This window comes from Antechinus flavipes, chromosome 1 (assembly GCF_016432865.1).
Source record: "Antechinus flavipes isolate AdamAnt ecotype Samford, QLD, Australia chromosome 1, AdamAnt_v2, whole genome shotgun sequence".
Lineage (NCBI taxonomy): Eukaryota > Metazoa > Chordata > Mammalia > Dasyuromorphia > Dasyuridae > Antechinus > Antechinus flavipes.
The window spans coordinates 315,432,300-315,456,876 of NC_067398.1; the positions used below are offsets into that span (position 1 = coordinate 315,432,300).

The following is a 24,577-nucleotide window of genomic DNA, read 5'->3' on the forward strand; positions in this document are numbered from 1 at the left end:
ATTATTAAGTTCATGTTGTGCATATGTAATTAGTGACACAGCATAAGTTAGATCCACCCCTTCTCCTTCCCTCCTGGGACAGAAATTAGACTAATGGATTAGCCCCTGTTTCCCTAACCCAGCTTTCCAGTCATCTAAAGTCAGAAAAAAGGCCAGTGGGTGCCTCTCTATCTTGGCAAATTTCTGAAGACTTTGTAAGTCACCGTGTCCTTCATTATATCCTGAGTTGATGATTGTACAGAAATGTGAGCTTCATCATAAAGAAGAGAAGCCGAGCTAAGCTAAGCTTGTCTATATTCTTGCTGTGTTAGGGCAAATTAAACCACTTTTTGTTAATGCAAGTGCCTTATTTTACCCCAACATTGAGCCTGAACTTGAAAAGTACTTGCATGACAGCCCCCTCCAACAGCATTTATTAATTATGCAATGAGCACTGGAAACAAAAAGAAAAAAATGTTTTAAAAGATTCCAGTGCTTCCTTCTACAGGAAGATTACATTCATAACCCAGTTGCTAGTACTTTTCTCCCATATTATTTTTCATATATCTTATATTTAATTTTCCACTAATTATTCCACTCCCAATAAAATGTTAACTCCACACCCAATGTCAGACACTTAGAGGCTACAGAATCTATGCTGTAGAAGGAAGGAGGGAGTGCATTTTAAGCATGGAATATGGTCTATGAAGGGCATGTAGGTGGCAGAGCGGATAAAGTACTGGGCCTAGAGTCAGGAAGACCTGAGTTCAAATCTGCTCTCAGACATGTACTAGCTGTGTGACCCTAGGCAAATTACTTAACCTTTTTCCCTCAGTTTCCTCATCTGTAAAAGGAGTTAGAAAAGAAAATGGTAAACTACTTCAGAATCTTTGCCAAGAAAACCCCAAATGGAATCAACAGAGAGACAACATGACATCGTTGTATCATTCTCATTCTCATTAATCTTCAATTTCTCTCCTCTACTGAGTGTTTTCCTGCTATCAATTATTTTTCCCAGGCTTAAAAAAAAAACTTCATTTGATCCTTCTTTCCCTCCAAGCTATAGTCCTATATCTCGCCTTCCTTTCATGACTAAATTCCACAACTGATACCTCTAATTTCTTTCTTTTTTCCATCATTTTTATTTGTTTTTAACTTTGAAGTTTGGCTTCTGATTTCACGTTTCAATTGAAACTGATCTTTCCAAAGGTACCAATCATTGCTTAAGAGCCAAATCTAATGATCTTTCTCTTTCTCTTAACTTTTTCTGGTCTATCTCCATGTAAATTTGGTCCCATTCCAGTCCATTCTCCACTCATGTCAAAGTAATCATCTTATAGCAGAGGTTTGACCATGTCGCTTTGCTCCAATACACACAGACATATACATATTCAATAAACTCCAGTAGATTACCTGTCTTGAGGGAGAATTAAGAAGAGTCAGAATATCCAAGATTCATCAAAAGGAAACAGTGCTCAAAATAAATCAGTAAAAGAAGTCAATTTTATTAAAAGGGAAAAACCAACCCAAAAAAGGGCAGTCAGGGAGAATCATGAGCAGGTTTCCCTGACCCCAAGGTAGAATTTGGCACTTTGCTCAGATTTCAGAGGGGATGAGACTCCTTCTTGCCCCAACCAAGAAAGCCTGTTGAGTTTATATAAAGTTCTTATCTTCTGGGGTCTAGTGGAATTCAGGCTTTGAGGAATAAGAGCAAAGAACCTAGATCTAGGGAGTGGTGGTCATTTATATTAGTGGGAGGTAAATTTCTGGGGAACTGATGGCTTTCTGGTATTCAAACTCCCCAACACTGATGTTATTCTGATAGGGTGACTCAGTTTCTCTCTCTAAAATTTGTGACCTTCCAAGGATTTGTTTATTTATTTGTTTAATGTTGTTATTTTGAAACAGGTTAGGAAGATATTTTACTCCTTACAACCTATTATCTCCAGGAGCAAATGTAAAATTTTATCTTTTCCTTTTAAAGCCTGGCCACTTACTACTTTTCCAGTCTTTTTATGTTTTATTCCCCTGAGGGTGCATGCCAAAGAAACATATCTTGGCCACGAAGAAGAAAAATGAGATAGTAGCAAGGTAGTGTAGAGAAACAAAGAGAAACTTCTCTATCTTTGAGGAGTTAACATTTTAGACTCTAAATTAATAAGTATGAGATTGGTGGAACAGGTGAATTGTGAATTTGGGGAAAACATTCTTCCCAGAAAAAGTAATGTTAGGAATCAAAGACAGAGTTATAGAATTCGATTAATAGAGATCCTCGGGTTAATAAAGAAAGGTTGAGAGCCTTACTGATCCCAACATGAAAGAAGTCTTGATTGTGATCTTATAGACTTCTTGCCCCACCAGGATATTCTGATGAGATGAATTACAGAGAAAATGTTTATTCCACTTATGTTTGGCAACCTTGAAACCCTAAAATAAATATGTTCTTCCCCAAATCACTTGACATCATCTGATTTCCTCTGTCTCTCCCTGATTGTCTTATCTGTCTCTTTCTCTCTTTCTTCTCTGTCCTTGTCTCTCTCTCACACATGTGTGTGTGTCTTCTCTGGCTCTCTTTTCTCATCTTCTTCTCTCTATTTGTCTCTCTATCTCCTCTGTGTCTATCTGTCTGTCTGTCTCTTTCTTCCCTGTCCCTCTTTGTCTCTCTTTCTGTGATGTATGTCTTCTCTGTTTCTGTTTCTCCTCCTCCTCCTCCTTCTTCCCCTCCACCTCCTCTTCCTCCCCCTCCTCCTCCTCTTCCTCTTCCTCCTTCTCCTCTTCCTCCTCCTTCTTTTCTCTCTCTCTCTCTCTCTCTCTCTCTCTCTCTCTCTCTCTCTCTCTCTCTCTCCCTCCTATGTATATATGTCTCTGTCTCTGTGTTTCTTCTCTCTCTAATATTTATCTGTATCTCTCTTCTGTCTTTTTGTGTGTTTCTCTCTGTGTGTTTCTGTCTTTCTCTGTGTTTTTCTCTCAATCTCCCTCCCTCTCTCCTCTCTATCTCTCTCTGTGTCTTCTCTGTCTCTTTCCCTCTCTCTATGTGTGTGTCTATTTGTCTGTCTTTCTCCTTCTCTCTTCCCTTTCTTATTCCCCTCTCTCCTTTTTCACTTTCTCTCTTCTTTTCCCTTTCCCTCTTTCCCTATCCCTCCTTCCCTGACTCTAATCTTCCCCTTTTCTTCTTCTCTTCCCCTCCCCACTGTCTCACAAATTTCTGATCTCTCCTTTTCCACTGACCCTTTCCCATGTTTCTACAAATATATTCAGGTCTCCTCAACAATTTTCTTTTCTTAAGACTTGCTTTGGAGGCTTCAAGACATTTCAGCTATGGCCCCATCTAACTCCTACCCATCTCTGCCAACTATTTTTTAAAAGCAACTCGAAAGAAATGATTTCATGGCCTTGCCAGTCACTCTCTTCTCAGTCCCTTGCAATCTGGCTTCCACCTAAACCATTCTACTGAAATGGATTTCTCAAAGATTCCAAGAGCCTCCTAATGGGCAAACCAGTGTTTTCATTTCTGTTATAATCTGTAACTGTTCTTAAGCATTTGATTCTGTTTTTAGTTACTTTCTATTAGATACTATCTTTTCCCTTCACTTTGGAGATATCGAAACACTCCTGGTTCTCCATCTACTTCTCTAACTGCTCCTTCTGTGCCTCAGACTGTGCCTAGTCTTTTCTCAAATAAATAAAAAAGCATTTGTTAAATTCTTCCTATGAGCAAGGTACTCTGGGTTATAGACACATAAAACAAGATGGTCCCTATTCTCAAGAAGCTTACATGAAGTCACTCAGGCTGATTTTGGACAGAAAGAAAAGGTCATAGAAACATTTTATTTTAAATAGAACAGAATGAAAGAGTGGAATGAAACACACCAAACAGGAAAGCTTTGAAAGTTACATGTTAAATGTATTGGTCAACCTGCCATCTAGGGGAGGGGGGAGAGGGAAGGAGGGGAAAAATTGGAACAAAAGGTTTGGCAATTGTCAATGCTATAAAATTACCCATGCATATAACTTCTAAATAAAAAGCTATAATAAAAAAAGAATAGCATAGAAAAAAGAAAAGAAAGTTACATGTTAAATTTATTAGAAGAGGAAAAAAGGATTTATTAAGCACCACGTGGCAGAGTTAAGTATTTTTCAAATATTTCATTTGATTCTCACAACAACCCTGTGAGGTAAGTGTCATTATTAACCTCATTTTCTAATTGAGGAAACTGAGGCAAGCAGATTAAGTAATTTGTTTAGTGTCATACAACTAATAAGTATCTCAGGTCTTTCTGACACTAGACCCATCATTCTAGCTATTGAACCAGATATCTAGCTACCTATTATTTACTTAAGAGGAAAAAGCAAACTTTACATTGTAAAGATGTGATGTTTCACATATAATCCTCTTTTCTGTTTCTACTTTGTATATGAAAATTTTGCTGAGTGTTAAATCCAAATGAGTCAGACACAGGGCATTAAATCAATTAAGTGTGTTTATTAGTTAACTAATTTATTATTTATTCCTTATGTTTATTTATTATCTATTTACATTTCCATATATTATATATTTATGTAACATAAATATTATTTATGTATTTATTTGTTAGTAATTAGTCCAAATTGTACCAAACACTGGAAATACAGAGACAAAGGCAAAACAGTCCCTGCCCTCAAAGAGCCTACATTTAAAGACAAACTCTTGATGAGGCCTGAGAAAGTCAGAAGTGTCTCTAAGGGGATGTGGGATTTGGCTTAGCCTTGAAAAAAGACTTGAAGGTCTCTCTGATCATTAAAGAGACAGATACCTCTTAACTAATAGAATGACACCTATAAGCCTCAGTTTACTTTTCTGGAAAATCAAGTTGATACTTTCTTTGCCTGACTCACAAATTCTTATGAGGAAGGCATTCAATTAACTTAACAGGGAGGTAGGTATGACATAGTTCATAGAGTGTCATATTCCTGACCAAGTTCATCTTCCTAACTTCAAATCCAACCTTACATATATAATAGCTATGTGAACCTGGGCAAGTATCAACACTGCTTACCTCAGTTCTTCATCTATAAAATGAGCTGAAGAAGGAAATGGCAACCGCCGATATTTTTGCCAGTAAAACTCCTAATGGAATTAGGAATAACATGCTTTAAAAAACAACTAAATTGAATGTAACTATTTCAGCTCTATACTTTAACCTTAAATTGCATTGCATTCTAATTCTTTATTACATCTTCTATATTCCTCCTCTTTTCCCCTAGCCAAATAGGTATCCATTGTAACAAGGACTTAAAAAAAAGGTTCAGGGTATGGGAGAAGAAGTAGTTCTCAGCTACTATCTTCTTAAAAACACATTTTTTAAAAATCCATTTGCTATTAACACAAGGACATGTTCAAAAGAGTTAAATTAATCATCTAATCATTTATGATTTAGTCCTTTTATGTACTTATTTAAAGCTGGTACTTCAGAAGCTATCTATCTAGTCAAATACTCTCATTTTACAAATTAGAAACCTGAAGCCTAGAGAGATTAAAATTAATTCTTAAGAGTAAGAAGTCCAAGGTCACACAGCAATCAGCAGAGCTGAGATTCAAAACCAAGTGGTTCCATTCCATAATGTACAAGGAATTTACAATGTAGTTAGAGAACATGTTTTTTTTTTAAGTTTTTCAATAGTATTTTATTTTTCCTAATACATGTAAAGATAGCTTTCAATATTCATTTTTGTAAGACTCTGTGTTTCAAATTTTTCTCCCTTCTTCCCTTATCTCCCCCCTCCCCAAGACAATAAGAAATCTGATATAGGTTAAACATATTTCTGTATTTGTCATGTTGGGCAAGAGAAATCAGACCAAAAGAGGAAAAAACCCACAAGAAATAAACAAACAAAGATGAAAATAGTATGCTTCCATCCACATTCAGTCTTCTGAATTTTTAATTTTTTTTTACCACTGTTTCTTAAAGGATGGGTGGTTCAGGTTCCTCTGAGATAAAATCCTCACTCTTCTGAAAGATCAAATCATCCTGATCATCATAACCCTCTAGCCCTGGGACCAACTCCTCAAAATGGAGGATAGAAAGGAGAGCCTTTAAACCATCCATCCCTTTTTCCCCAACTACCTTTACTACTTTGAACTTCATCTGACTCCCTCATGGAGAATCGTACCTCCTCTTCCTCCCTTCCACCTTTTCTACTTCCTTTTATGTGTTGTTTTTTCATATTAGATTGTCATCTCCTAAAAGAACAGGAAATGTCTTTTTTGTATCTGTCTATATTACCATCACTTAAGCACATGCTTGACACATATAAATGTTTATTGACTTATTGTTTAACCAAACCCTCAGGGGATTCTTAAATCCTTTCACAAGGTCAAAACTATTTTTACAATGATATTTCTAATATGAGAAATACAGATAGATATAACCTACTCAAGAAAATGCTCTTGGAGGGGAACCTCATTAGTGTATAAGAGTGAAAAAGGATCCTGCGATGAAAAGTTTGAGAACCACTGATGGAAAATGTACTTATATTCTAATCTGAATTAGTACAAAATGTCTTATCTGTCTACATACACTAGACTATACCTCTCCTGGAGGATAGGAAGCCCATCCTACTTATCTTGTTTGTGACCCAGTTGAAAAGCACCTGTGATGTTCACAAAGATAGATAGAAGAAACTCAACTATTGGTTTAAATGTTAGCGGGGACTCACTGTGCTGAGGATACTCACCCTACCAATAGAAGTCATTAATAAATTCTTGTTGAATGATTGATAAGCCCATGGTAATCACTTTTAAAATGTTAATTGAGTGAATGAATTTAGAGTCATCTTGTAAAACGAAGCCACCAATCATTTAATTCTCCATGTCTTTGTAAGGCATTTAGAATAAGCTCTTAAGGCTTAGCTCCCTTTTACTCTATTTTTCCCTTTTATTTTAAAATACCTATACTTAATTTTGAGAACTTTAAAGTTAATTAACTCCCAAAAACACTTACTAAAAATTTACTATATGCAAAACACTGTGTTATATGCTAAGAGAGATAGTTATCTCTTCTCTCTTTTTCTGGGTGGCTCAAAATTTTGATTTTAAGTTCAAAATCTAGATTGCAATTAATAGTGGGCCTAGCCTTAAGCAAATCATTTAACTTCTGTGTGCCTCAATTTCCTAAATTAGAAAATGAGATCTAGCATTGTTGAAATATCAAAGGAGATAGTATTTGTAAAGTCTAAACACGATGTTTGTCATGTAGTAAGCACTTAAAGCTTGTTTCCTTCCTTGTACACAAAAAAAGTGTGCCTTAATCAACCAACAAATATTTATTAAAATGACTGATATATATATATCAGGCTTTGTGTCAGGAATTCAAAGACAAAAAGAAAGCAATTTCTGACTTCAAAGAGCTCGAATTCTAACAAGGAATTTAATACCTGCACTTCATTTAGATAAAATCAATCAATCAACATTCAACAAACATCTCTTAAGTGTTTACAATATACTGAAAATAAAATTCTATATAAAAGGTGCTAAAATTCAAAAGAAGTTAGCAAAGAACCAGGAGCAAGAAGCTAAATTTATAGGAAAAAGTTTGAGAGATCAAGTGCTTCATGTCACTGATATGCTAATTGTATGACTTAGAGGTAAAATTGAGGAGTGGTCTTAGAGATGGAGTTGAGGAGTAGTCTGATGCTCCACATCAGAAACTTTGTATTACTGACCAACAAATTGTTATCTGTCAGCCAGCAATGTTTGTGGAACTTCAATACTCCCAAGACCAGGTAGGCTTAGGGTTATTGCTACATCTTCCCTAGGAGCAACACCACATCTTTAGTCTATCAAATAATAAGTGTCTGAGTCTGAATTTGAATTCAAAATAATAAGTCTTCCTGACTCCAGGTCCCTTGTACCACTTAGTTGACCCAACATGAAGCTTAATACATAAAGTCAAAAAGCATTTATTAAGCTCCTCCTAGGGCGAGGTGATGTGGACTAGTTTCCCCTGTCCAGAAAAAGCCCAACCAGCTATTATCAAGCATAGCCAATTCCTGGCCTATTTGTCCAGTGATTGTGAGGATGGAACTCTTGTCTATCCCTCAAACCTCTATGCATCTTTAAGCAACCTTTGAGATATTGATTGGTCTATTGGGTGCATCCCATTTATCTCCTTGTTCTCTCCCTCTGAATTCCTGCCTTTACTTCCCTGGTTTCCCTAAGAAACCCCAAGACTGTGTTTCCCCTATAGAAGATCTGCTCATGATGAAGATCTTCCCTAGGTTCTTTTCAGACTAAGACCACTATGAGTTCTTTCTTTCCCTTATCATGTCTTCCATTTGATGGCACCTTTCTCCTTACTCTACCTTACCAGAGTAGGTTGGTCTATTGAGCTTCTCTTTGGATCTAAGCTGTTAATCAATGACTTGCTCCCATCTCTCAGAGTATTTCCTTTCTGATATGAGTTTCCCTGAGGAATTATATGCTCTCCCAATTTCATTTCATATTTGCCACTCCTGGTGCCCATTTTACCTTTTATTTTGTCTATAATCTCTTTTAAATAAACTTTCCTTTTCGAAAAGACAATGGGCCATTGTGAATTTGTCACATGTTTATTTCAAATGGGATACTGCTACCCAACCTCATTACTAGACATTGAAAAAAGAAGAATTTCCTTAATAAAGAGGCCCCAAAATTGCCAGTTGGAAACTGTATTAAGTATTGAAAACAAAGGGCTTTCATTCTCCAATTGATAAATGGTCAAAGGATATGAACAGACAATTTTCAGATGAAGAAATTGAAACTATTTCCACTCATATGAAAGTATTCTGAATCACTATTGATCAGAGAAATGCAAATTAAGGCAACTCTGAGATACCACTAATACACTTGTCAGATTGGCTAAGATGACAGGAAAAGATAGTGACGAATGTTGGAGGGGATGCGGGAAAACTGACACACTGATGCATTGTTGGTGGAGTTGTGAATGGATCCAACCATTCTGGAGAGCGATCTGGAATTATGCCCAAAAAGTTATTAATCTGTATATACCCTTTGATCCAGCAGTGATACTACTGAGCTTATATTCCAAAGAGATATTAAAGAAGGAAAAGGGACCTGTATGGGCCAAAATGTTTGTGGCAGCCCTGTTTGTAGTGGCTAGAAGCTGGAAAATGAATGGATGTCCATCAATTGGAGAATGGTTGGGTAAATTGTGGTATATGAATATTATGGGATTTTGTTCTGTAAGAAATGACCAGCAGGATGAATACAGAGAGGCTTCGAGCAACTTACATGAACTGATGCTAAGTGAAATGAGCAGAACCAGGAGATCATTATATACTTCAACAACGATGCTGTGAAAGTGGATTCCTTCAACAAAGAGAAGATCTAATTCAATTCCAATTGATCAATGATGGACGGAAGCAGCTACAGCCAGAGAAGCAACACTGGGAAATGAGTGTGAACTGTTTGCATTTTTGTTTTTCTTCTCAGGTTATTTTTACCTTCTGACCCAATTCTTCCTGTGCAACAAGAGAACTGTACGGTTCTGCACACAAATATTGTATCTAGGATATAATATAACATATTTAACATGTATAAGACTGCCTGCGTTCTAGGGGAGGGGGTGGAGGGAAGGAAGGGAAAAGTCGAAACAGAAGTGAGTGCAAGGGATAATGTTGTAAAAAATTACCCAAGCATGGGTTCTGTCAATAAAAAGTTATTAAAAAAAAAAAGAAAGAAAGAAAGAAAGAAAGAAAGAAAGAAAGAAAGAAAGAAAGAAAGAAAGAAAGAAAGAAAGAAAGAAAGAAAGAAAGAAAGAAAGAAAGAAAACAAAGGGCTTTGTACTAAAAGATTGCTTGCTAGAGGATCAGGGAAGTAGACAGTCTGACAATCAGTCAACAAAAAATTAAGTGCTTATTATGTGCCAACTACAATGTTAGACTCCCGTTACAAATACAAGCAAACCTTGTCCTCAAAAAGTTTACTTTCTACCTAGGAGATTAAGCCCAACTGCTTTAAGGAGACATAAAATCAATCACTCAATAATAAACTAGTGCTAACTAGAGGTCTGGTGTTGTGAAAGACTAACAAATAAAATCCCCATTTCTACCTTCAGAGAGTGTACACAATGTGCCACAGACACAATTTCAGCTTTAAAAGATGGGTAGGAATTTTGCAAAAAGGGGCAAAAGAGAGTATTTCGGGGTCCAACACCTCTCTCAGCCAAAAGTTCAGGCTTCCCTCCTAATCTTCCTAAAGAAAAGGGCTCCTTAGACAGAAATGGGACCAGCATTATGCACCTTTGTCCCTTGAAGTTTCTCTCTCAATTTATGCTTAGTTTTTTTCCTACTTTTTCTTTGAAAGTCAAGTCCAACTCAGGTATTTCCCCTGGCCAACTCAAGTAAATAATGAGTGATTGATTAAGAGAGGTTTTTCCACCTCATACGGCAAGTACCTTTAAAGAATCTTTTTTTAAAGTTTTAGAAGTTTCCCTTGGTGAAAATATGCTTTGGTCCATCTATCACCAATTCCAGGAGGACAGACATATCAAAGTCAGCCTTCGGGACCATCTTCATTTTAAGTAGCACTTGCTTACAGAATTCATGTGCCCTCAATTTACTTATCTATGACATTCTCAGGCAATATTTCACACCCCTCACCAGCAGCTTTCTTCATTTTCAACCAAACAGTCTGACATGCATTAGGCAAATAACATTGAACTTTGTTAAGGGGTAAAATAAAGCTTGAGGCTCAGTGCTAATAGACCCGGTCTCTCTGGCAAAGACAAATATAAGCTAATTATTAACAATTATTCGATCAAACCAGAAATTCCCGAAAGTGACTTAAAAACCCTTATTTCCTTTAAAAAAAAAAAAGTATCTCAGTAAAAGCTTACTCACTCAAGTATATCTTAGACAGAGGGCCTAGGTGGCAATGTGGATAGAACACCCAGAGCTGAAGTTAAGAGGACCTGGATTCAAATTTGGCCTCAGACACTTACTTAGCTATGTGATCCTGGGCAAGTCACTTAATCACATCAACTTAAAAAATAAAGTATATATTAGTCACATCTTAGCTGCCTGTGCTAGGGTACCACTGAACAGCATAGAATGATAAGAATATATGTATAAACAATTTATATTCAACATATATTATATTCAACAATGTTTATTATTATAGACAGGGGTTTTTAGCCTTTTCTGCGCCATGGACCCCTTTGGCAGTCGAGTGAAGTCTAGGGTCTTCTCAGAATGTTTTAAAATGAGTAAAACATACTCAGGATTGTAAATGAAACAAAAATGTGCTTTTTCCCATCCAAGTTCACAGATCCCCTAAAATTTACCCATCCACTCCTTGGGGATCTAGGGGCCATAGATTAAGAATGCCTAATCTAAAGAAATTCTCTTTTCCCCTAGGTAATGGAAATCTAGAAGGGTTTCCATGATTTGCCCAGGATCACATAGCTAGTAAGTAGAAGTCAGAATTTGAATTCAGGTCCTCTTCTAACTCCTTAGCCATGCTTTTCCATTGTAACATGCTACTTCTATAAAGGTACCAGAGGGGAAAGAAGGAGAGAAAGGAGAAAGGATCCAAATTCCACTAAACCTGGGATTGGTGGCAGACTCTAGCATTCAGAACTCTAACTTTTTCAACCCTGAATGCCCCTTGGCTTTTAAGAAACATTACAATACCTCCTATTAAATATGAAAGGGGAAAAATTATAGTTTTCCAAAGCATTTGCATATAATATAATTTTAAACTAATTTCACTCATTTAATAGAGTTGATTTTCAAACATTTCCACATCCCCTACTCAAATTTCTTACGCCTTTAAGTTTGGAAATTTACTTTAGTAGGTCCTATCAATGGACTAATTAACATACAGTAAGTGTCCAAAAGACTTAAGAAGTCCATCTATTGAAATATCCTGGCCACAGACTATGTGATCCTGAGCAAGTCACTTAACTACCTCAGGCAAATCGCAAACTATAAATTGGGATTTATGGTGGCTGAGGGAGTTTCCTTCTATGGAGTTTCATTCACCAATGAGATCTCAGGATGGGACCCCTCCTTTCTTCAGTACACATAAGTTAAAAGCAAAAGTCATCTATATGTAGAATATTGAAGACATAGTTTATATGTGGACAGTATATCTACAATCTAGTAAGGGCATAAAAAAAGGTATAATGTTAACATGATGGATTTGTCTGAGAGCTAGAAAACAAAGTGTTCTTTGAGATCTGAGAGGGAAGATCTTTGGAAGGGAAGGTATAACATTTATGGGAAGGGAGTAGATAGCATTTGAGATAAGCTTTAAAAGGTTGGTGGAGGGGGATGGGGGGATTCAATAATCCAAGAAGGAAAGGGACAACACTCGAAGCACACTGAGAGCAAATATGAAGATACAGAAGGAGGAAGCTCAGGTATATTCTGGGAAGCAGAAAATTGTACCTTCTGAATGTAACAGTAGAAGAAGGAAAATAACATAAGGAATAGAAGAGTGGCAGATTTTAGAAGGTCTTAAATGCCAGGCAGTAGTTTTTGAATTTTATTTGGAAATCACTGAAGATTGCTGATAGTTAGATACTAGATAATTAGAACAAGAAGGAACCTTGGAAATCAAATCAAGCCCCACCATTTTAGATATGAAAAAACTGAAGCTAAAGTTAAATGACTTCCTGAAAGCCACACAGCCAATATTTGATGTGATTGGAATCTAAATCTTATTGACAAAAAAAAAAAAATCTTATTGACACCAATCCCATGGCTCTACCCACTACATAACACTGCCTTTTTTTTTTTTATTAGAGAGTAGTTTGTGTTCATAAACAAAATTTATCTGTAAATACAATGAATAATGAATTAGGAGGAGAAAGGGAAGAATTGACAAAGTAGAAATCGGAAAGTTTATAAGCCTGGGATTACAGCACTGTGTTGAAGACCTACTGTAGGGCAGTAGTATAAAGAATAGAAATCAAAGGCAGGTGCTTTTGAGAAGGGTCTTGTATAGGACCTAGTAACTAAATGAACGTGAGAGTGAAGGAAAAGTTAGTGAGAACTAATTCTAAGTTTATTAACATGGGAGTCCAGGTGACTGATGGAATCCTAATCAGAAATAGTTAAGTCAGAAGGAAAAACAGTCTTGGGTAGAATGATAATAAACTTGGGTTAGGTCACCTTGAGTTGGAATCAGGGCATGGGTCCAAGGTTAGGCTGACCTTTGAGGACCAGACTAGCCAGACTGCCAACAGTATAAGCACCCTGAATTTGGTGGTTACGTGGTGATTTCTCCCCAGTCATAACAATTTCTAAAAACCCTCTACTAAAGGACAGAGGGTCCTGAGCTTTGGAGGGAAAGGGAATATCCACACTGATGATATCATGGGTTTATGTACTATTAAAGTAAGAGGAAGGACTAGGAGAGAACAACAAAAATTAAAAAGCTTGAAGACAAAGTGACACAAATCGGTTGCCTTTGGACCTGAGTTCAAATTCTAGGCCCTGCTATTTATTCCCTTTGTAACCTTGGGCATGACACTTCAACTCTCTGGGCATTAGCTTCTCATCAGTTAAGTGAAAGTTATGAAGTGGGTAGAAATTGCCACTTGAGCCCCAACTAAGTTCTCTAATCATTTGTCTAAAGCCACAGAGCAACCTTGCCAAATTCATTTATTTTATTTAATTTTTTTTCAATGAACAACAATCTATTTTATCTCCTCCCTCCTCCTTCCCATTGGAAGAAGAAAAAGAAAAACAAAATTCTTGTAATAAATATGCAGAGTCTGAAAACAAATTCCCACATTGTCCATGGCAAAAATACAGGTCTCTTTAGGTACTGAGTCAATTAGGTTTTAGGATTATCTCTCTCTTTGGTCTCTAAGTGGATCTAAATTCTTAAACCTAACTGATCAATTTCACTTTAAAAGCTATTCATTCACACCCCCACAGTAAGTGGCAAAGATTACATTTGCATAGGAATCACCCAAACCACCCAGAATTCATCTTTGTAAACATAGCAACTCACCAGAGTGCAATTCTTTTTTTCCTCAGGCAAAAGATTCTGAATCTCACTTTTTGGACTTAGAAAGTCTTCTGTATCTGTAATCTTTTGGAAGAACAGCACCTTTGCTAGAGAGAGTTTGTAGAAAAGGAAAGGAATTATATCTACTTTTCCCTCAAGCATTTTCTTCAAGCTCTTTTCCCAGAGTGTTGATTCTGATCTGGCTCCCTGGAAGGCTTTGGCTGTATTCATGACCAAGAAGAGAGACCTCCCCCTGGATTTTCTAGTTTAAAATGGTGAGTACTAGAATTTTTTTTTCCATGTGCATTTAATTCAGTAATAGATTTGTGGGTCTTCTCTTTTAAAAAGGAAGTTCTTTGAGGACAGGGGCTGAGTATTATCTCTGTTTCTATATTTGTTTCCCTGATACTAGGCACATATTAAGTTGAAAGAATTTTTTTTCTTTCATTTGTTTGTTCAGATTTTCCAGTTTGCTTTCTCTAAATTAGAGAACACAGTCTTAATTCATTTTGCCACTATGTGTGAAAGGGAAATTATTCATCTCTTGTTGCATTTCGGTGTTAACTGGAATTGTGGGTACGATGCTGAGCATCACGAGACCTATGTTCAAATCCTGTTTTAGATACTTCGCAGCTATAGGATCGTTTGCAAAGCTCTACAGCTTCACTTCATTTGTAAAATGGGAATAATACACTTCTCCTCAGAGATCTTGTGAAGAAACCATTTAGCTACATAGATACAAGGTGTCCCAAAAGTCTTACTGCAGTTTTAAGCTGCACTTAAAATTTAAGAGGCATGCGGAGAAAGAAAGATATATCATCTTCCTTTTTATGAAGGAGAAGTAGATAGTAAGGTCCAGTCCCTGGTCTCAAGGGAAGACAAGAATAAAAATATAAAAAGATAGCTAGACATAAAACAAAACATGATATGTGACCAGTAAATGTTATATGCTCTCAGAATAAGAAAAAAGTCAATGTTTTTACATGGACTTTGATTTGCTCAGGTACTGAATATAGCCTAGAATAATTCAGAAAACCTTCAAAAATGAGATAGAAAAAATATGGACTTTGGAGTAATCACTTATTTTCCCAAGATGTTCTGAGGTGTAGAAATTGGTTTTCTTCACAACAACCCTGTGACAAGCCTAGTGCAAGAATTACTTTAATACCTCTTTATTTTTTCCAAATACGTGCAAATTTCAGCATTCATCTTTGCAAAATCTTGTGTTCAAAATTTTCTCCCTTCCTCTCTTCAACCTCCTCCCATAAACAGCAAGGAATCCAATATAGATAAATATGGTGCAAAAAAATATTGATCTCAGTTTATGAATGAAGAATCTGTGGCTGAGAATTTAGAAACTTACAAGTAATAACTTATTGTGAGGGATAATATAACACTCCAACCCAGCTCTTATGACTTCCAAGTCCAGTATACTTTCTGCCATGATGGTTAAGATGGGAAGAAGAGAATGATCCATATAGGCAATTCATTAGTAATAGCAAAATAGGGGAAAGAATGAGCTTTGCTCAAGAAATAATGAGATCAACAGAGATTTCAATTACATTGAGGAATGCCAGGTCAGGAAGTTTAGAGTCTATCTTGTAGGTTATGGGAAAACTGGTGACAGCTTTTGACCTTGGAAGTTTACTAATGAAAATAATGTTTTAGAAAGATTTGTCTCAATTAAGAATTGGGGAAGGGAGTTAGGAATGGAGAACAGGTCAGAAGTTGATCAATAAATCTACATTTGAGGTAATCCTAGATAGACTTGTGGTTTTGACATTGCATGATGGTGAGGTATCCAGGAGAATAATGAGCCACAGATCTTAGTGGCATAAGTTGACTTTGGCTTTAGCTTACAGCTCCCTTACAGCTATGGAAACTAGGTACATTTTAAGTCTGAGGTGATCAAGACAAATGGCAATGCTCAATAGACCATTATAGAATCACAGAATCATACACTTGGACTTCATCAAATTTAGTTTCTTCATTTTACATCTAATGGAGCAGTTCAGTCAACTTGATGGAAGTTGTTAGCATTTCCCTATTGTGGAAAGTCTATTTCACCAACTGAAGAAATGTCTCCCTTCTCAATTCACCTTATCCTGCTGTAAATCCCTAAAGCCACCTCCTACTTTACTACTCTTCCCTTGGGATTCACGATTTCCAAAGAAATTCAGACTTCCTGGTTTGAACTCTATCATAGAAGAATGATGGGAGACAGAGTAAGTGAGGTGGTGGGAAAGGAGACACCTTCGTCTTACAAATGTCTCCTCTCCACTCTTCTTTTTTTATCTGAAAAGTAACATCAAAACAAAGGATGAATTGAGTTTCAAGGAGAGAGTGGTCAGTAATGTCAAAAGTCTAAAAGAGATTAGAAAGAATGAGAACTGACCAATGATTCCACGATTTGGAAGATTCGTTTTTTTATTGACCTTGGTGAAGGGTCTCAGGAGGGATAATTCCCATGGGTTCAACAATCACCTCCTATACGTTTGGCTTCCAGATCTCTATATTTTCTTTTTTAATTGTATTTTTTTCCAATCACATTTAAAGATATTTTTCAACATTCACTTTTAAAAGATTTTGAGTTCCATATTTTCCCCTTCTCCTCTCTCTTCTCTCCACCCTCCCCAAGAAAGCAATCAATATATAGATTATATGTGTACAATCATATTAAACATATTTCCACATTATTCATGTTGTGAAAGAAGAAGCAGAACAAAAAAGAAAAACAAAAAGAAGTGGGAGAAGAGAGTGACAATAGTATGCTTTGATCCACATTCATTCTCCATAGTTCTTTCTTTGAATCTGGATGGCATTTTCCTTCATGAGTCTTTTGGAATTGTCTTTTATCCTTGCATTTGCTGAAGACATCTAAGTCTATTAAAGTTGATCATAGCACAACATTTGTACAATGTTCTCTTGGTTCTGCTCACTTTACTCAGCATCAGTTCATGTAAGTCTTTCAAGATTTTTCTGAAATCCACCTGCTCTTTATTTTTTATAACACAATAGTATTCCATTATATTCATATACAACAATTTGTTCAGCCATTCCCCAAAAATAGATGGATATTCATTTAATTTTCAATTCTTTGCCACCACAAAGAGAGTTGCTATAAGTATTTTTTGTACATATGGGTCCTTTTCCATTTTTTATGCTTGTGAAGAAACCATTTAGCTACATAGATACAAGGTATCCCAAAAGTCTTACTGCAGTTTTAAGCTGCACTTAAAATTTAAGAGGCATACGGAGAAAGAATGATATATCATCTTCCTTTTTATGGTTGGATCAGTAAAAAACCAACTAACCAACAATGCACTGGTGCTCCCGTTTTCCCACATCTTTCTGTCATATTAGCCAATCAGATGGGTCTGAAGTAGTGCTTCAGAGTTGCATTTTTCTAATCAATAGTGATTTAGATAATTTTTTCATATAACTATAGTTAGCATTGTTATCTTCATCTGAAAACTGCCTGTTCATATCACTTGACCATTTATCAGTTGGGGGATTCTAGATCTATCTTTTCAGTCCTTTTGGATATCTTCAATTAGATAGCCCCATAGACATCTCAAATTCAATTTGATCAATTCATCAAAAACAGAACTCACTCTCTCCTCCTTTTATCCCTTTTTCTTTTCAGAATACCACATTCTTTCCAGTCATACGGGCTTACAACCTAAGCATCATCCTCAATTCTATGGCACATAATAAGTGCTCAACATGTGCTTATTTCTTCCTTTCTTTTCTCTTTTCTTCCTTCCTTCTTCATCCCTCATATCTAATAAGTTGCCTAGAATTGTGGATTCTACCTCCACATATACAACCAATCATTATATTTTGGAATCTTTACAAACTGCTAACTAATTAGAGTTGACTTATCTTACAAGAAGATATTTTGGGCCAGAACCTGAAACAAGGTACTAAGTAGAACTAATTAGTACAATGCTTGTGTTTACACCTTTACTCATCGGAGTTCACAAGTTTGCCAGATTCACAAAGTAAACCTTGTAACTTTGTGAATTCACACCTCCCTTAAAGCTCTTAGGGCCAGAGAGCACTATGGGAAAAAACCCATAATCCCATTTTCTCAGAAGAGTCAGATATAAGGCCAGTGATGAGAGATCTATTCCAGAATATTTTCTATTTGGCTGGTTGGTGGCAGAAGAAGAGTTTTCAGAGGATAAAGCTACGAGTGAAGAGTTCAGTGGACAACCAGATTCATCTTCATCTCACACCACTGTAGTTAGTGGCTGGACTCCTGCACTTCCCCCACTGAGACCAAGCTGGTCTGAAAGACTCACCAGAAAGCTAGCTGAGCCCCAAGTGAAGGAGACAAGAGATTCATTCCATCTTTGTGCTGGCTGGAGGCTGAAGAAAGCAGAGGCAGAGGCTGAAGGACAAAACCTTTGGATTTGGAGATAATTGGAGGGCTCTAAGCTAAACCGGCCGTGTTTTGAGAAGAACAAGAACTCCAACATTTGAACTCCAACAATTATATATATTTAGGTTCATCACCTCTCCTCTGGACTATTGTAATAGCCTTCTAAGTGATCTTCCAGTCTCTCCTTTCTAATCTATCCTCCAGACAACTGCCAATTTGTTATTCCTGAAACAGAGGTGTGACCTTGTCATTTATCCCCCTGTTCCAGGACCTTCAAGAGCTTTCATAATCCTACTTACTGAACATTAATGTCCTTCACCAAATTCCATATAAACTGGCCTGTTTGCTTTCCCCCATATATTATATTTTATCTCTATATTTTTTTATATTGTTCCTGGCATGCACTCCTTCCTCACATCCATCTTGGAGATTCTTTAGCTTCCCTTAAAGCTGTTCTTAAGCAGACTCTTATTGGAAATCTATTGTGATTTCCCCCTAATGTCTAAAAACTTCCAGAAAATCACTTTGTAAATATTTTGCATTTGATGTTGTATATCCATGTTGTTCTCGATTCCTTTGTGGTTTAAGTTCCTTCAGGACAAAAACTATTTCATTTTTTTCTTATTTCAATGATTTTTTTTCTCTTTTTTTGTGATCCCAATTTGGCTTTTCTTGGCAGAGATACTGGACTGGTTTGTCATTTCCTTCTCCATCTCGTTTTACAGATAAGGAAAGTGGGGCAAACAAGGTTAAAGTGACTTGTCCAGGGTCACACAGCTACTGAAATTCAGAAAAATCAGTATTCCTGACTCCAGGCTCTATGTTCTTTCAACTGTGCCACCTAGACGCCAATTTGGAGCATGGTAGGCTTTTAATAAATGCTTGCTTATGTTAAAAGAATTCTTGATTCAGGACTCATGCTGGTCAATGGGGCAAACATAGGGGGAAGAAAGGGAAAGTAAAAGGAATTTATTTAGTACACCAAGGCTGGTTGTTTTTTAATAGACTGAGTAAACAATTTCCATAAAGGGGCAAAAATATATTGATTGATGCATATATAATCAAGAGGAGATGGAATTAGTACCACCTTACCTCCTTCCTTTTTAGAGTTTCATAGGGAGATGTGATTAATGCTCACCTGGGTATTTCCCAACCACCATCTCTAACAGGTGGGCTGTGCATATACCCAAAGTCTAAACTAGGTTTTTAAAATGGGTTCATTCAAACTGACTGCACAAGTAGTTGACTTTGCACACTTATTCAGTGAATGGTCCAAATTGCATTTATTAAGCATATACTATGTGAAAAGTGAGTAGGTAGGTGGCTCAGTAGATAGAGTGCCAGAACTAGAGGCAGGAAGATTCATGTTCCTGAGTTCAAATCCAGCTTCAGACACTTACCAGCTGTGTGACTCTGGGCAAGTCATTTAACAATATTTACTCCAGTTGCCTCATCTATAAAATGAGAGCTAGAGAAAGAAATGCCAAACTGCTCCAGCAGAGAAATTGAGCAGGTGATCGTGCACAGCTTTCCTCCCTCAAATCCAAGTTTTGCCAAGAAAATCCCAAATATAATTACAAAGAGTCAGCCAGGACTGAAAAATGACTGAACAAGAGCATACAAAAAACACTTAGCTAGGTGGCTCAGTGCATGTTATGTGATTTAGGAGAGCTATTTCTAACCAAATGATATATTTAGGGTTCAGCACCAAATGAGGAGATTGATAGGCACCAAATGTTGCCCATATCTAGTATATGTATGTATATATATAGTCATATAAAAAATTTCATAATGGCTATTCTCTTTGGTAAAAAGTAGAAAAGTAGATCTATTTAGGAGAAGTTATAGACAAAATGAAGAGATACAATACATACCAAGAATGCTAAATACAAAATAAGAGTTAGCAAGGAAAGGAGTTTTAGCAATTAATGATGGAAAAAACAAGTTCCCTAGTGGAAGTCACAATTAACCAGGAGAAAGGGCACACCTCATAAGGTTGGAGTATGCCCTTAACTGGTAGACTAAATTCTAAAAGGGACTTAGTACCCTAAAAGAATTAGTTATAAGAAGGAGAAAAGAATAGAGTCATGGTGGGGGAAGGAGAGACAACATGTAACATGGGAGAAGTGTGAGGGAAAAGATACTAAGAGGCATAGTACTATGGCCAGCATAATCCAAAAAAGTTCAGCTACAGATTGGAGAAATTTAACCTCAAGGGTTTGACATAACTCAGATTTCTGACTGGATATAGCAAAGTGGAGTTCCACAGAAGGTGGGACTGTGAGTCTAAACTGACTCTATCAGTGCCCTTCTGTGCCTGCCTCAGGGAGTAATTTCATCAATATTTCAGTCTTTCTCAGCAAACTGCCTCTAGTTACTCAACCTCATCAGATGGAGCATCGGCCCTGGAATCAGGAGGATCTGAATTTAGAAGACATTGGATGACCCTAACAAGTTACTTAACTCTGATTGTCTCTCTCCCCCAAAGGGCACTGTGCTGAGGATGCAAATACAAAAGAAAGTCCTTACCCTTAGAAAGCTTACATTCTAATTTGGCAATATATTACATCTAGAGAGTGGTGGTCAGGGAAAAGTGTTTTTGTTTTGGGAAGACACTTGAAAATGAGTGGAACTCTAAAGGAGTTTCCATGTCCTATCTCTTCCTATCAACTTAAAATGAACCATTCATAAGACTGGTACATTTATTTCACACATTTATTCATTCACTGCCTTTCCTACACCAAAGAAGCAGTTTTGGTTCTGAGAAGGACTTGTACAGGGTCATTCAGCTAATAAGTATCTGAGACTGTATTTGAACTCAGGTCTTCTTGCCTCTAAGCCTAGTGCTATCTCCACTGTACCACCTAGCAGTTGCCCCTAGTAGCTGCAGGATATTAAAGTTGTGTGTAAATATATTAACCACATTTTTTTTCCAATTCAGATCAGTAATGAGTCATTTATTTTCCTACTTGACACTTTCTGTCAGAATAAATAAACTTGGGGAGGAGGAATAAATTAAGAAGAAATTCATTAGTAAATAATGAGGTGATCTGGTGCAAATGGGGAACATAGTGATTCTGGAGTCGAAGATCTTGTGTTCAAATTATAGGCTTAGTGTTAATGTGACCTGGATAATTCAGCTAATCTCCCCAGATCTCAGTTTCCTCATTTGTAAATTGGGGGGATATGGTCTTGATAGTCTAAAGAGGTCCCTTTAGAGGACATCTATGGCTCTCTCGCCCAAGAAAACATGGTAGGAAGAAAGAGGGGTGCTTTGCATTAGTAATTACAGAGAAAAGAAAAAGAAATTTGCACACTTCAGAGTAACTTGTACACAGAATAGTAAATCAGGGCAGTGATACCCAATGCATAGTATATCTTATTGTGGGAAGGATTTTCATTATAAAAGGATGGAAAGATGAAGGCCAGGTAGCTACATTACAAAAATGACATTGTATTCAAAGAAGGAAAATGAACCTCCTAGTTTAGTCTCTATTGGGTCAGGGTTGCTATCCATCTATGAGGTATGATTTAATATTTTTCAGGAAGTCTCGTGCAGGACCTACTTTTTAACATGGGTTCAACTATGACTAAGCAGAGACTACAGTAAATATTTTCTGCCTTTCTATTTCAACCCCTCCCTCCAGTTCTTCCCAACCCTAAAGACTCCCCCAGCAGCTTATATCCAAAAAGCCTACATTTATGAAGGAGCAACTGCACTCCACAGGATATACTGGCTCTGGTACAAGATGGCTACAAGGGTCAACATGAGCTTGGGAGGCATTAAAAAGGTTGCCAAAGGACACGGTGCTTTTCTCCTTGAGGAATTTATGAAGATTATTATAAAAAGCAAAAAATCTTTTTTTGGAGATAAGTCTGCTGACCTCCAATCTCACATCTCTAACTGCCCTTCAGATATCTTAAACTAGATAGCCAGTAAATATCTTAAATTCAATATGTCATTATCTTTCTCCCAAATCCTCCCCTTTCTTTCCTATTACTGTAAAGATTTTTTGCTTCGATTGCTAACTAGCCTTAATCGTCAAATGGGTGCTTGCCTCAGTCTAGAGATCAGAGACTTGCTAACCTTAAAAAAGTCAAAGTCTCTCACTGCATCCAGTCTTCCTGATCTCTATTTGGCCTCTAGACCCAGATGAGTCTGGAAGAGAAAGTGAGCAAGTGACCTTGCACAGCCTTTCTCCCTCAAATCCAATTCACTTACCTGCTACGGCATCACCTCCCTAAAGTCATAATCCTCTTCAACAATGAAAGACAAACAAGAGGGCAACATCACCCTCCCAGTCCCTCAGGGTCACAATCTAGGAACCAGTCTGGACTCCTCACTATCTCTCACTTCCCATATCCAAGCTGTTATCAAGGCAACACCTTCGCAACAATTCTTAAATAGGTCCCTTACTCTCTGACACTGTCACCACTCTAGTGTAAGTCCTCATCCCTTCGTGCCTGAACTATTACACTAGCCCCCTGGTAGATTTGTCTGCCTTAAGTCTCTCCCCACTCCAAATCCATTCTCTATTTTCTTAAAGATTGAGTATCATGTCAGAACCCTCTACTCAATAGTGACTCCTCCAGGATCAAACCTACTTTGCATTTAGCCTTCTTTAGCATGTCTTTAGCATTCAATCTTTCATAACCTTGTCTCCTCTTATCTTTCCAGTCTTTTTACAGCTAACTCCCTGACACTTTGGATCCAGTGACGTGGATCTGACTCTTCCACAAACTCTGATTTGCATTCCATCTTCTGGCCCCAGATATTTGCTCCATATCCATCGTGGCAGGAACACTCTCCTGCCCCGCTCAGATTTCAACTAAAGTTTTACCTTCAACTAAAGACAATTTTCCTCAGTCCTTCTTAATTTCATAGCCTTCCTTCTGTTAATTATTTACTATTTGCATATAGTTTACTTCATATATATTTGTTTTCATGTCTCTCCCATTAGATTGCAAACTCCTTCAGAACAGGGGCTGTCTTTTGCCTGTTTTTGTATTCCCAGAAATCATCATAGATAGAAAATGGCACATATTAAGTGTTTAATAAATGTTTGTTGATTTTTGGAGGGGTTACCTTGAGGGTCTCTCAGATGCACTGGTGACAAAGAGTATCTCTCTATGCTTTAGAATTAGTATCTGGAGTTTAAATCAACGTTTGAAAATATAATATATAAAATACAATATGTGTAGAGTTCTATAGAATAAAGTTTAGGTTATGTGTTTTGTTGTGTTTTAAGGAATGGAGAACTCATGCTATTGTCTGGCATATAATAGGTGCTTAATAAATATGTATTAATTAAAATCAATGTTTATTGATTATAGATTATTGCATTTATCTTCTCAATCACACTGTGAGAAGGAACAGTAAAAATTATCACCATTTTATAACAGAGGAAACTGAGGTTCCAGGAGTGTCATTAAGTGGTCTGACCAAGGTTGTGAGAACCAGAGCAAGTACTTCTGACTCCAAGATCAGAATTCTTTCAATAAAATATCATATCTATAGATTTAATGGAACTTCTAAAATACAAATTTAAGACCACCAGAGAGAGGGTAAAGTGGGACCTGTGTCTCCAAATGTTTCCCCCATTATAGCTGGTATCTGAAATTCTTTTTCTCCAACTAGAAATAAGACCTAAAATGTCAGTATACTCAAAGGAACTCATTGACTTAAATTTTTACAAAAGGGAAGTGGACTGATAACTGTCTTCCTTTTATTGTTCACACTCTTTGGGAAAAAGAAAAGAGAGAAAGAGGGCATAGGACAAGAATAATGGGCTAGTGAGGGAGGAAAGATTGAGGGAAGATAGAAGCAGAAATGAAAAATTGGTTCAGCAAATACTCTTTATCTACTTTATTTTTGTTCAGGGTACACTTAGATATTACCTGGGGATAGCTCCATAAAGCCTTCTTCCTCAGTCCCTTTCATTCTCAAGATTCTCAGCAAAGGGCAGCTAGATGCTACAGTGGATAGAGCATGGACCCTGTAGGCAGAAGGACTTGAGTTCAAATCTGATCTTAGACACTTAACACTCATGAACTGTGTGATCTTGGGCAAGTCAACCCCAAATGCCTTGTCAAAAAACAACAACAAAACAGTCCAAGTTTATAAATAACTGCACTTGTATAATTTACATCAAAATGCTTCCTCTCTCAAGGAATGAGAGGGGAGGAAAGAATTTGGAACTCAAATATTTTAA

At 36.9% G+C, this 24,577-nt stretch overlaps 1 long non-coding RNA gene across 1 annotated transcript in view; it reads right to left on the bottom strand.

Moving 5' to 3' along the window:
* The window catches only part of LOC127555846 (uncharacterized), a 32,154-nt gene extending 17,916 nt beyond the window's left edge, over nucleotides 1-14,238 (bottom strand). Inside the window, exon 1 of the long non-coding RNA XR_007952303.1 lies at nucleotides 13,982-14,238. This is a non-coding gene — a long non-coding RNA (uncharacterized LOC127555846). The remainder of the gene's footprint in view (nucleotides 1-13,981) is intronic.
* Nucleotides 14,239-24,577: the final 10,339 nt, after the last annotated feature.